This window comes from Merops nubicus, unplaced genomic scaffold (genome assembly GCF_000691845.1).
Source record: "Merops nubicus isolate BGI_N331 unplaced genomic scaffold, ASM69184v1 scaffold7394, whole genome shotgun sequence".
Classification (NCBI taxonomy): domain Eukaryota; kingdom Metazoa; phylum Chordata; class Aves; order Coraciiformes; family Meropidae; genus Merops; species Merops nubicus.
This window is the reverse complement of record NW_008604809.1, coordinates 39,170-49,977: the sequence shown is the minus strand read 5'-3', so window position 1 is coordinate 49,977 and position 10,808 is coordinate 39,170. Positions and strand designations below refer to the sequence as shown.

The following is a 10,808-nucleotide window of genomic DNA, read 5'->3' as shown; positions in this document are numbered from 1 at the left end:
TGGCTGAACCGAGGAGGTACAGATTTCCCACTATTTGAGTTCCCTGGGCAAGTGTCAGGATTAGCAGCTGGCTCTTCAGGAGCCAGGATCCATGCATATCAGCCTTTGCCAAAAGCTTCCTCACACTGCACTGCTTCATGCCTCCTATGCACTGAACATGTCATGGCTCATTAAAACCTTCACGAATTTCCTGGGAATTGCACTGATTACCCTGCAGCACGCTGGCTAGATATTAGTGAGCTGCTGAAACAGTTTGTCATGTAAAACCTAAGCCTGCCTGGTTTTCAGGCATATTCAAGTAACTTTTACTAACTCCTACTCTTACATTTAGGACTTGGATGTTGTTCTCCTGTAGAATAATAAAATATTGGAAATGTCAGAAACTCCCATATCAGCATTTTGGTGGCTGATCACGCTTTCAGGTCAATAAATATATAATTTATAATTATTTTCTAATTATGTTATTTAACAATTAAATTTTAAGTACCATCAATAATTATACTGTAGCTATCGCATTAATCATTAACAATTAATTTAATAACTCGCAATTAATTTTTGCATTTAGCCATTTTAAGCTATTAGGTCTCGAGAACATTAAAAATCATTAACACAAAATAATCTGTTTGCTTAAGAATATGACTCTTTAAATATCTTCCAGTTTAACAAATCCTCTCTTGTCAACAACAATTTTCTGGGGATCTATTTGGCAGCTCAGCACTAATGCCTAAAATGATGATAACCCAGAACTACGAAGAGATCAGAGAACATGGGGTTGACTGAAGAAAGGAAGATTTTAAGATTAAGGTCCAGTAAAGTGGCAGTGTCCAATGATAAGAATATAATGATTATTTTCTTTAGTGCTGTTTTTAAAAAGATAAATCAGTCCAGCTCATTCCTTATGCAGTGCATTTTCTGGCTTCTTTAGAAGTAAACTCATATCACTTCTGCTCCCTCCTTCTCTGATGGAGTCATTGGAGGGGAAGGAAATCACTGCATTGTGAATTGTGACTCACTCATATTCTAACAGTGAGGACCCTACAATGGCCCTAGGTACATCAGATAAATGAAAATCAAAAACTAGAAAATTGTGAATGCAAATGCACAAAAAGGATCTAAGCAGCAGCAGAAACCCCTGTTTACAGAACAGTGTGAGTGAGGTGGTGCTGCCAAGAGATGTAACCTACTGGGTTCACTCAATGTGCTTCACATCGCAAAAGGACTTAGATTTAGCTTTAAGATATAGGAGGTAACACAACTTTAAACAGGACACATGTCCTCACCCAGAATGGGGCAATGATATTTAAAAGCAGCACAGGCGTGCATACATCCTTTGCACGGTCCACAGAGACTTTTATAAGTAAATTTTGTGCCTTTTCTCTTACTTTTTAGCAATCAGTCTAAGCTTCGCCCTATGCCCCAGTTACTGGCTCACTAGTGCAGCTCCAGAGACACAGCATAGAAATTAATACCTGCTTCAGAAGCTCTGATGCCCAAGACACAAATGAGATAACTATGTACTGGATGAAAGCAGAGCACACAGTGAGACACAGTTAAGCAGTGACTTGGACTACTGATACATTCGGAGTAAAACATATTGTCTTAGCCAAGGTATGACCCACATTGCTGCCCAGAAAGCCCAGGTGAGAGCCAAGAGATCTAAGCCCCTCTCACAGAGGCAAAGTGGGACTAGCCTTGCTTCTGTAAAGGGACTGGGAGAAGAAATCCTTCAAAAGCACAGCACGCTCTCAGACACCCTGGCTATAGGAGCCAAAGAGCTGAGAAAGGAGGATTTATGGGGTGGGGAAGGGAGGAGAGAACACAGGAGCTCTTCTTCTGATACCAAGGTAACCTCATCCAGAAGAGCCCCCAGGGGCCAAGGGGGGTAGGTTGCCAGGGCAAACCCACCAACAGGCCTGTGGCATGTACCACATGTAACAGGGTCAATAAAAGTCATCTTTCAGTTCACTTGCTGGCCAAGGGAAAAAAAAAAAAAAAATCAACAATCAGCAAAACTCTTCATTTTTCAGATAAAAGTAGTCAAAATAAGTTCCATTTGGGTTTGGAATATGAATGTTCAAATCAAAACATCTTTTGAGTTCTGGGCAGAAAAGAGGTTTCAGAACAAAAAACTGAAAATATCGAGACTTTTTCAAGGATATTTTTTCCACTACAGCTAATTCCACTAACATGCAAAAATAGTTACAGATGAGCTAAAGAATTACTTTTTAGCAAAACCAAAGAGAAATTTGTGTCCAGATCTACTAGGGAATTTAGATAGCAACTGTTTTGTAGCAAGATTAATAGCTGCAGTATCCCAGGCTACTGCTTTAATCAGAACACCAAGAGTTGAATGCAATCAAGTACTGACAGGCTCCCAAGACATACACATCTACAGGCACTATTCTCCAGTCCACAGTCCCCACTATGCACAGCACTGCTTGAAACCAGGGATGGGTCCTCTGGGAGCAGTATATTTAGTTAGTTTGAAGACCAGTGCAAAAATACATGGAAGAAAGAGAAGAAAAGTGGATTACTTCCAATTAACTCCTGGAGGAACCAACCAATAATGAGGAACCTGAGGGATGAATACCTCAGTCAGAGCAATAAGCATCTTAAACTAGGACCATGACCCTTCAGTAAAATAAAACTTTGTGCTGAACACATTCCCACCATCCAGCTCTCACGTGCCTGATACCACTTTTCCAGCTTAGGAAAGGAAAATGACATGGAGCAGGGGATATGGAGAACTCATCCCAGTACTGAAGACCAAGCTACTCAGTTTGTATCGCACCCCATTCAGCAGGGAGCTACATGTTGTCTCCAGCCCTTCCTTAGCAGGAAAATGCAGCAAAGGACTCCAAACATCTCGTGAAAGAAAGGCCAGAGTCACAAGATAACTGGAATGCACAAAACATCACAAGGTCTTGGACCTTGCTGAGGTGGTGGCTGAAGAAATGCACAGTGTAGATCCATAAAAACGCCTGTTGATTCTGAGCCCTAAAAAAGCTGAAGTGGTAAAGGGAACAGAAGAGAATAACACTGGGCATAATAAAAGTTAAGGTCTATCAGGGATAGCGTATATTCAGTACCAATCTCACAGTACAGTCACACCAGACCAAATCCCACCCAAACCTGCACTCACAATGCACAAATTACTTTTTTTTTTTTCCCCGACAGCTTTTATGGATGAAGCTCCTAGAATAGAGGAAGTGAAGAGAGCCACTGTCAGGTTATACCATCTACCCAAGGTTATGTGGCAGCTTCAGGGCAGGGGGGAGAAGGTATTTGTAAGTTCAGGACTCATGACTCACATCCCTTGTTTCAACCACAGCACCACACGTTTCCACACTTGAATGCTGACCAGACTAGAATGTGGTTCAAGAAAATAAAAAAAAAAAAGGTTGGTTCACAAAAGATACTTCCTCTTTCCTTTGGCATTTTCAGGGAAAATGAGATTGCATTTGTCCATCACTTAGAATGGGAAGAGCTGTGGAGCACAGCAACAACAGCAACAAACATTTGCTGGGTGCAACAGGCTCAGCCTTGAGGTATTGGCAGCTTGCTGGGAGCAGCAAATTAGGCCACAAAGGACCATAACTGGTCTTGCTCAGGCTGTAATTAAGTATCATTGTGTTTTCCAGGGTGAATTATTTGATTGCCTCCTCAGGAGCAAACTGGGATTATGGCATGCACAGAGAAGCACAATGCTCTTTACCAGCTTAGGGTATAGGATAATGCTGGACACCCAGAGGGATTTCTAGTGAAAATGGTTATTATTTTTCCTTGCCTCAGACAAAAATGTAAGATCCTGGCCCACCATACAGACGTGTTGTCTCTTTGTTTAGAGTCTATAAATAGATACAACTATCCCAAACCTATCTCTGAGTAACTGGCCCTTAAATGGCTCTGCTGCTATCTAGAGAAAGTAGATGGTAAACCCACAGTTCCTTGGTTTCTCTGTGCTTATCTCACATGGATTTTCTTCTCCTGGAATAAGATACATACAGTTCATTACCAGTGCTGGCATATTTACAGAACACAGAAATCTCTCCTCTCACCAAAGCTCCTATGTTAAGAAGAATGGAAGAGGTACCTGGGACACAAGCACCTTATTATTTCTAGGAATGACCACACCAGAGAAGCAACTCAAGTACCAAAGTCCTGACATGGAACTCTCCTTCCCCTTTCAGGTATGCTATAGATGCCTAACACTCTATGCAAATATATCCCTGCCTTGTTTCCCCTATGCAGCTTGACCAGTCTAATAAGTACCAGTTCTGCATTTTGGAGTTAGTCTTCTCCATAACCACCCCATTGCCCCCAGTCTCATACAAACCCTGGTCTCAACCAGAGACAGTGGCCTGCCCCTCAGCTGTAACTGAGCAGAAGCACCCCTCATTTTTCCAAGGTTTGTTCCACTCAGAGTACCTGGCCTTTAGCATTGCAAGAAGGGACACTGCTTTTCCAGCACCCCTGTGGCTCTGCCAATTACTTCTTGGGCAATTACAACATATCTCTAAGCAAGTGGCAGGGAAGCCTATTAAGGGTCATTACTCAGTGTTGAAAAGAAGTAATTAGAATGAGCCTCAAATAGCACTGGTACAGGGACAGCTAGAGGAGTGACAGAAAGGTGCTGCCACCCCCATGGGCTGCATTTAAACAGCTGACTACCTGGAGGTAGTAGCCAAAAAGTAATTACTAGTCATTAATAATCCATAGGTTTGGTGTCCCACCATTCATCTGCAGAGTCCCAAGCGCCTGGCAGGACTTAACTAAACCTCAGGTAAGGAATGTAGATATTGTGTTCTCATGATTATTTTGCAGTTGGGAAAACTAACACACATAGATATCGTGGTTGGCATTACAAGGAATCAGTCAAAATTTGAAAGCAATCAAAATCTTCTGAGCTTTAACAAACCTATCAGCTTCAGAGCGATCACTCTGAATAAGGAACAGAATAAGGAACTCAAATACTCCTGTTCTCATTTCAGAGGCCAGTGTTTAAAATTTCCATTGCTGTGCCTTGTTCAAAGTCACACAGTAACTTAATAGTGAGAACTTGAAAAGACTCAGAAGTCCTGGCTTTCAAAATGACCAGAAGCTCAGAGTCTATGAAATTTTTTGGCTGTACGGGTGCCTTTTTCCCTCAGTTTTAGAGAGAAAAAAAAAAAAAAAAAAAAAAGGAAAAAGGGCTTTCAGTTTTCTGTACAACAGCTTGCTTCTAGTCCCCTTCCCCAGGAAAGGGCTGTGCGTGTAGAAACCACAGGGTAGTACTGCTAAAACATTGCCTTTTTCTAAGTATGGTCCCATGAGTATACAAGAATTATAGTGAGAGCAAAATCCAGTCTACACTCTCTCTTGCAGGTAATTTTCAGTGACAAAAGTGAGATCACTTTCTAAACCTTTAAAGTAAACAAGAGCAATTCTGCCTGGGGGAAAAATATCATGTTTGTTTTTTTTTTTTTTTTTAAATTGAGGTTTTCAGTAAACTGAGCCTCTGAAAATTTCCTGCGGCATTATGTGCTGATGCAAAATGGAATAGATTTGCTGAAAGCAGCAACTAAGCAGATCATTTGAGAGCTGCATCTCACTTTCCTCTCTGCACATACTGGGGCTTTTAACATTTACTTGCTGGCACTGGTAACAGCCCCACTTTTGATCCATGATGCCAATGGGAAGAGCTTGAAAGTTCTCTTTCGCAGAGACTACAAACAGCCTGCCCCACCAGCTACTGTCATTTCTATGAGATACTAATATCTCACTGTCTTGAAGTATTTCCAAAAGTCGTGTCTTCACAGCCGCCCCCTGAAAGCTCAGAACCAACCTCAGGAGGACACTAGCACAGGGACAGAAAAGCCCTCAAGGCAGCTTGAGTATTCTTGAGCAACACAGCACCAGGCCATGTGTCTACTCTGACACGCTCCCCATTGCTGGATGAGCGGTGTCCATGCCTCAGGGCTGTCAACTCCTTTCTTGGGCCAAAAGAGTGACTGCTGATTGCCTAACCTCCAAATTTCTGGGGGACAAAGGGAAGTATATCAGCAACAGCACGAACACCTGTGAAATCTTCACCTTTGTACATTATTGCAATGAAGAAAGCCTAGCAATCCACAGCAGAGCTGTTAGACGTTTCTCATCTCTGTGCTCCTCTGATGATACTGTCCGAGAGCTCTAAGAGGCACCTCAAAAAATTACAGTCTGTCTGCTAATGATGGGGTAGAGCTAAGTGTGTGTATCCTTTGCTGCCTGATCCTGGTGCAACAGAAGCTCCTGCTAGAGGTGACCTGCAGAAGTCGAGTGATCAGGGTCCTGTGATCCTTCACTGAGGTACTTGCCAAACTAACAGCCAAACTCGGTGGTGGTACTGTGACATGATCTTGAACGGAGACCACAAGGAGGAGCTCTTTGTAGAGCCAAGCCAAACACATAAGGCACGGCTTGCAGAAGGGACATTAGAAATTGTACTTGGCTAATTTTCTTTAAATAGGCAGTTCTGAAAATTGCCTGCGATTTTTACAGCAGTCCTATTAATAAAATCCTGCCTAATACTGATGGGTCTTCTGTCCCAAGATTCTTTTCTTGGTAACGAAGTTCAACAAGGACAAGTGTAAAGTCCTGCACCTGAGGAGGAATAAACCCATGCACCATTACAGGCTAGAAGCTGAACTTGCTGGAAAGCAGAAATGCAGAGAAGGATCTGGGAGTCCTGGTGAACACGATAATCATGAGCCAGCAGTGTGCTCCTGTGGCCAAGGTGGCAAATAGTGTCCTGGCATTAAGAAGAGTGCGATCAGAAGGTTGAAGGAGGTGACCCTCCCCTTCTACTCTGCCCTAAGTGAGACCACATATAGATTATTGTGTCCAGTTCTCAGTTCCTCAGTTCAAGAGAGACAGGGAACTACTGGAGAGAGCCCAGCAGAACGCTATGAAGATGATGAGGGGACTGGAACATCTCTCTTAGAAAGGCTGAGAGACTTGTGGCTGTTGAGCCTGAGGAAAAGGCGGCTGAGAGGGGCCCTTATCAATGTTTAGAAATATCTGAAGCGTGGGTGTCAAAAGAATGAGAATGTGGCCAGTCTCTTTCCAGTGGTGCACAGCAATAGGGTGAGGGGCAATGGGCATGAACTGGAATGCAGGAAGTTGCGCCTCAACATCAGGAAAAGCTTCTTTACTGCGAGGGTGACAAAGCACTGGAACAGGCTGCCCAGAGAGGCTGTGGAGTCTCTTCTCTTGAGACACTGAAAACGTGTCTGGATGCAGTCCTGTGCAAATCTGGCCTAGGTGAACCTGCTTCATCAATGGGGTTGGCTGGACTCGATCCTTCCAACCCCTACCATTCCATGATAAGTCTGTGGAAGGCTCTCAGGACCTCAGCCAGCTCTGCAGTGAGGCTATAACCCAGGGCATGCTCCTACCAGCAGCTTAGTCCCTGCAGTGTGAGAGGAACAGAGGAAGAAGTCTGGTCACCAACGCATTGCTACCAGAGGGCAGGACTGTCGGGCTCCAGTCTGTCTCAAGGGGAGGTGCAGAGAAACAAGTACCGAGAGAGAGACCGCAAGGAGAGGAAGAAACCACAGGAAGAAATGGAAGGGAATGTCCTAGGGCAGGAGTCCAAGGGGGGCACAGGTAAGGAAGAGAGCAGGTGGTCTGGGAAAGGCAAAAGGATGACGAAGGAGGAAATAAGGATGGATGGACAGCAGTCCTGGCCACTCAGAGCAAAGGACAACAGGAAGTCCCTTGGAGAAGTTAGACCTATACTCCTGCACACATGCATCAGTCTGAAATTCCACTGCAAGGCTCTCCTATACACACACTCTCTGGAACAGGCTTCACCACATGAAGACTCAAGAAAACACAAACAGTGCCATTTTTAACTTCACTTTGTGGTGGGAGTTGAGGAGAAGTCATGATTTGAAAACCCTGACTTTGCTATATGGTTTGAAGAGACAAAGAGTGCAGTGTTGTGGGGGAAGATGCTGAACAGCTCTGAAAGCTAACAGACTTTTGCTTCTCTATGACAAAAAGAGATACATTGGTCTATATACCACAAACATGAACAGATTTTGTTTTCCACCAAAACTATCACAGAAAGATTTTCCACAAGCATTTTTCAGATATTTTTTTTTTTTTTGTGGGAGAAAAGCTCCCAAACCACAGTACTCATTTTCAAATGATGAAATTACACTTTTCAAGAGATTTTAAGGAATATTCTAATGTTAAAAATTTTTGCCTTCTTCCTGTGTCCCAAAGCTTTGTGAAAAACTTTCTTCTCCCTGTACTGTGGATGTTCTCTTCTCTTCTCTACAGTTAGTATTTTCATTATGCAGAAGAAAGTGGTTTGCTACAATTCTCCCAATAGCTGCAAAAAGCAAAGCATATACCCAACTGAACCAATAAAAACGGAAATTTTTCCCCCAAATGGAGGTAAACTGAAACAGAAATTTGGAAAACATAACTTCAGGGAATTATCTTGTTCCAGTGGGAAAAAAACCTACATCTCTGTTAAATACTGAAAAAATATAAATAATATGACTGTTTCTGGTAAATTCAGAGACAGACAACTTCTGAGTTAGGAATCCAAATGCCACTCCCAAAGCATAGATAAATTGTGTTCCTTTTGCTTTCTGAGCACTAGGTTTTGCTGAACAATGAAGACCACTATGCAATTACCTTAAAATAAAATTTTTAAAAAATTAACTGTAAAACACAAAGAACTCTTCTCCCTGTCCCCCTAAACCCTCAAAACCCCACAAGGCAAAGCAATCGCTCTGGCTGAAATCGCAGCACAGCCATTGCCTCTAGATGGCACAGTTTGGAAGAACACTATGCACTGAGCCATGTTAGGCTGTGCTTCCATGCCTACCCAACAGTAAACCAAAATCCATTGACTGCTGTGAGCACACCTTTACAGGAGTGACCCTGTACCTGCCTGGAATGGTTTGAGCAGAGCTGTGAGCTTACTCCTGGGGTTGCCAGGTTTCTCCAGCTCTGTACAGCCAGAGCTCCAGGCTCTCCACACTGCCAGTCACTCTTAGCACTGACCTCACCTCCCCGTTCTTCAGCCACAAAGTAAACGTGTGCACATGTGTATATACTCATATATGGCTTTGTGCACATACAGGTAGATTTATACCCTTCCCCACTCCCATCAGCAGCCTAACTCACAAGGAGCCAATTCTCCACTAAGGATTGCTACTAGAAAATTCCACAAAACAAACAACATTACTCTTTTCTGTGCCAGCTTTCTCCATGAAATACAGGCCTGTGATGTCCTTTATATGTTTATTTATTTATTTTTAAACAGCAGAAGGATGTCTAGTCATTCTCTTGTTTCACTTTCACTATTCTTCAGCTTTAGTTAATTTCACAGGCCAGGGAACAGAGATGATCCTATTCTTGCACTGAATCTGGCTCAATAGGATTCTTTCCACCCTATTTCCCAGATGCACGTTTGATTTTTCTGATGTTCTCCCTGATACAGTAATCCTTCAGCTCACTCTGTTTCACATTGCCTCTTTTGAGCCTCTTGTCCTCCCCGCAGCAGAGCTGGAAGGTAAGGAACTGAGGATCCCTGTTTGGAGCCAGCCCCCTGCATGTTTCTTGACTGTGGAGGCGAACAGAAGCTCTGTTGTGCTCTGCACTGATAGAAGTGTACCAGCCGAGAGAGTCAAAGGCAGCAGAGAGATTCATATTATACAGAGGTAGTGCTATCAAAATAAGCTGGGCCTAAAAAGCCTATTCAGAGGCTCTAGATCGTGCTTAAAAAGTAAATAAGGTCTCTCAAGCACAGCTGCCTTGAAAATGTGGCTTAATGGAGCAGTTAAGACCATTTTACAAAGTAGCACAGGGAGCTGCATTTGCTCTCTTAGTTTCTTTATGCACCAAAAGAAAAATTGAAGAGACTAAACTTCAGACACTGAAGCTCCATGTTTGGTTAACAACTAGATAAACGCCACAGCAGTGTTTTGCCCAAAGCCAGAAGGATGCAACTTATCTACCCCAGATGATGCAAATTAGGGCTGCTTTTAAAGTCTGTTAGTAGGTGTGAAAGTCACCCAGGCAAACAAGCCCAGCACAAGGGCCTCTGCACCGCTCCTACCTCAGAAAAGCACTTTATGGCACCTACTGCTGTAACTCTAACCTCTTCTGAGACAGAAAGTGATTAAATGTATGGACTCGGGCTTGAAAAGGGCAGGGTGAAAAGGAAGATGCTGTCACCTCTGCTCAGCCCTCATGTTTCAAAGTGCCACTGCAGAAAGACAAATCTGAAGGTGTGACAGCCCAAAGTAGCAACACTCAATTCTCCTAGAGTTGTCTCTACCTTGTTATTCTGGGAGACAACTGTAATGGTGCCAGGCTCTCAAGAAGAAACTGTGAGAGCTCTGAACAAAGCTATTTCAAGTGACCCAGGGGCAGCACACAAATATCTCTGGGGCTCTGAAAGGCACAAACTCCCTGCTCCCTCCCAGGAGGCATCTACTGACATGTTTGGTCAACAGACTTTATCAAGGCAGGTGATACTCTCTGCTTACATATAAAATACAACAGGGAAATGTCTCTCTGCACAGAATTCTACAGAAACTATTCTCCATTAACTTTGCTATAATTTGTTTCTTCATAACCTGAACAGTTCATGATTTGTGTCATTGATCACTTAATAGAAATGCCTCTCAGATTTAACAAATTAAATAGGGTAAGAAGGATAATTGTTATCATAGAATGACTACTGCATGTTAAGTTCAAAAGGAGCAGTTCCCTCAACCCCCAGACAAGGAACCTATCCTTAGACTTCAACATGTGTGCCCATT

The 10,808-nt window shown here is 43.1% G+C and overlaps 1 protein-coding gene across 1 annotated transcript in view; it reads right to left on the bottom strand.

Annotated features, from left to right (window-relative positions):
• Positions 1-10,808, bottom strand: part of LOC103771816 (anthrax toxin receptor 1-like) — a gene marked incomplete at its 5' end in the record, with an annotated part of 55,355 nt that overhangs the window by 5,741 nt on the left and 38,806 nt on the right. The window lies entirely within an intron of this gene.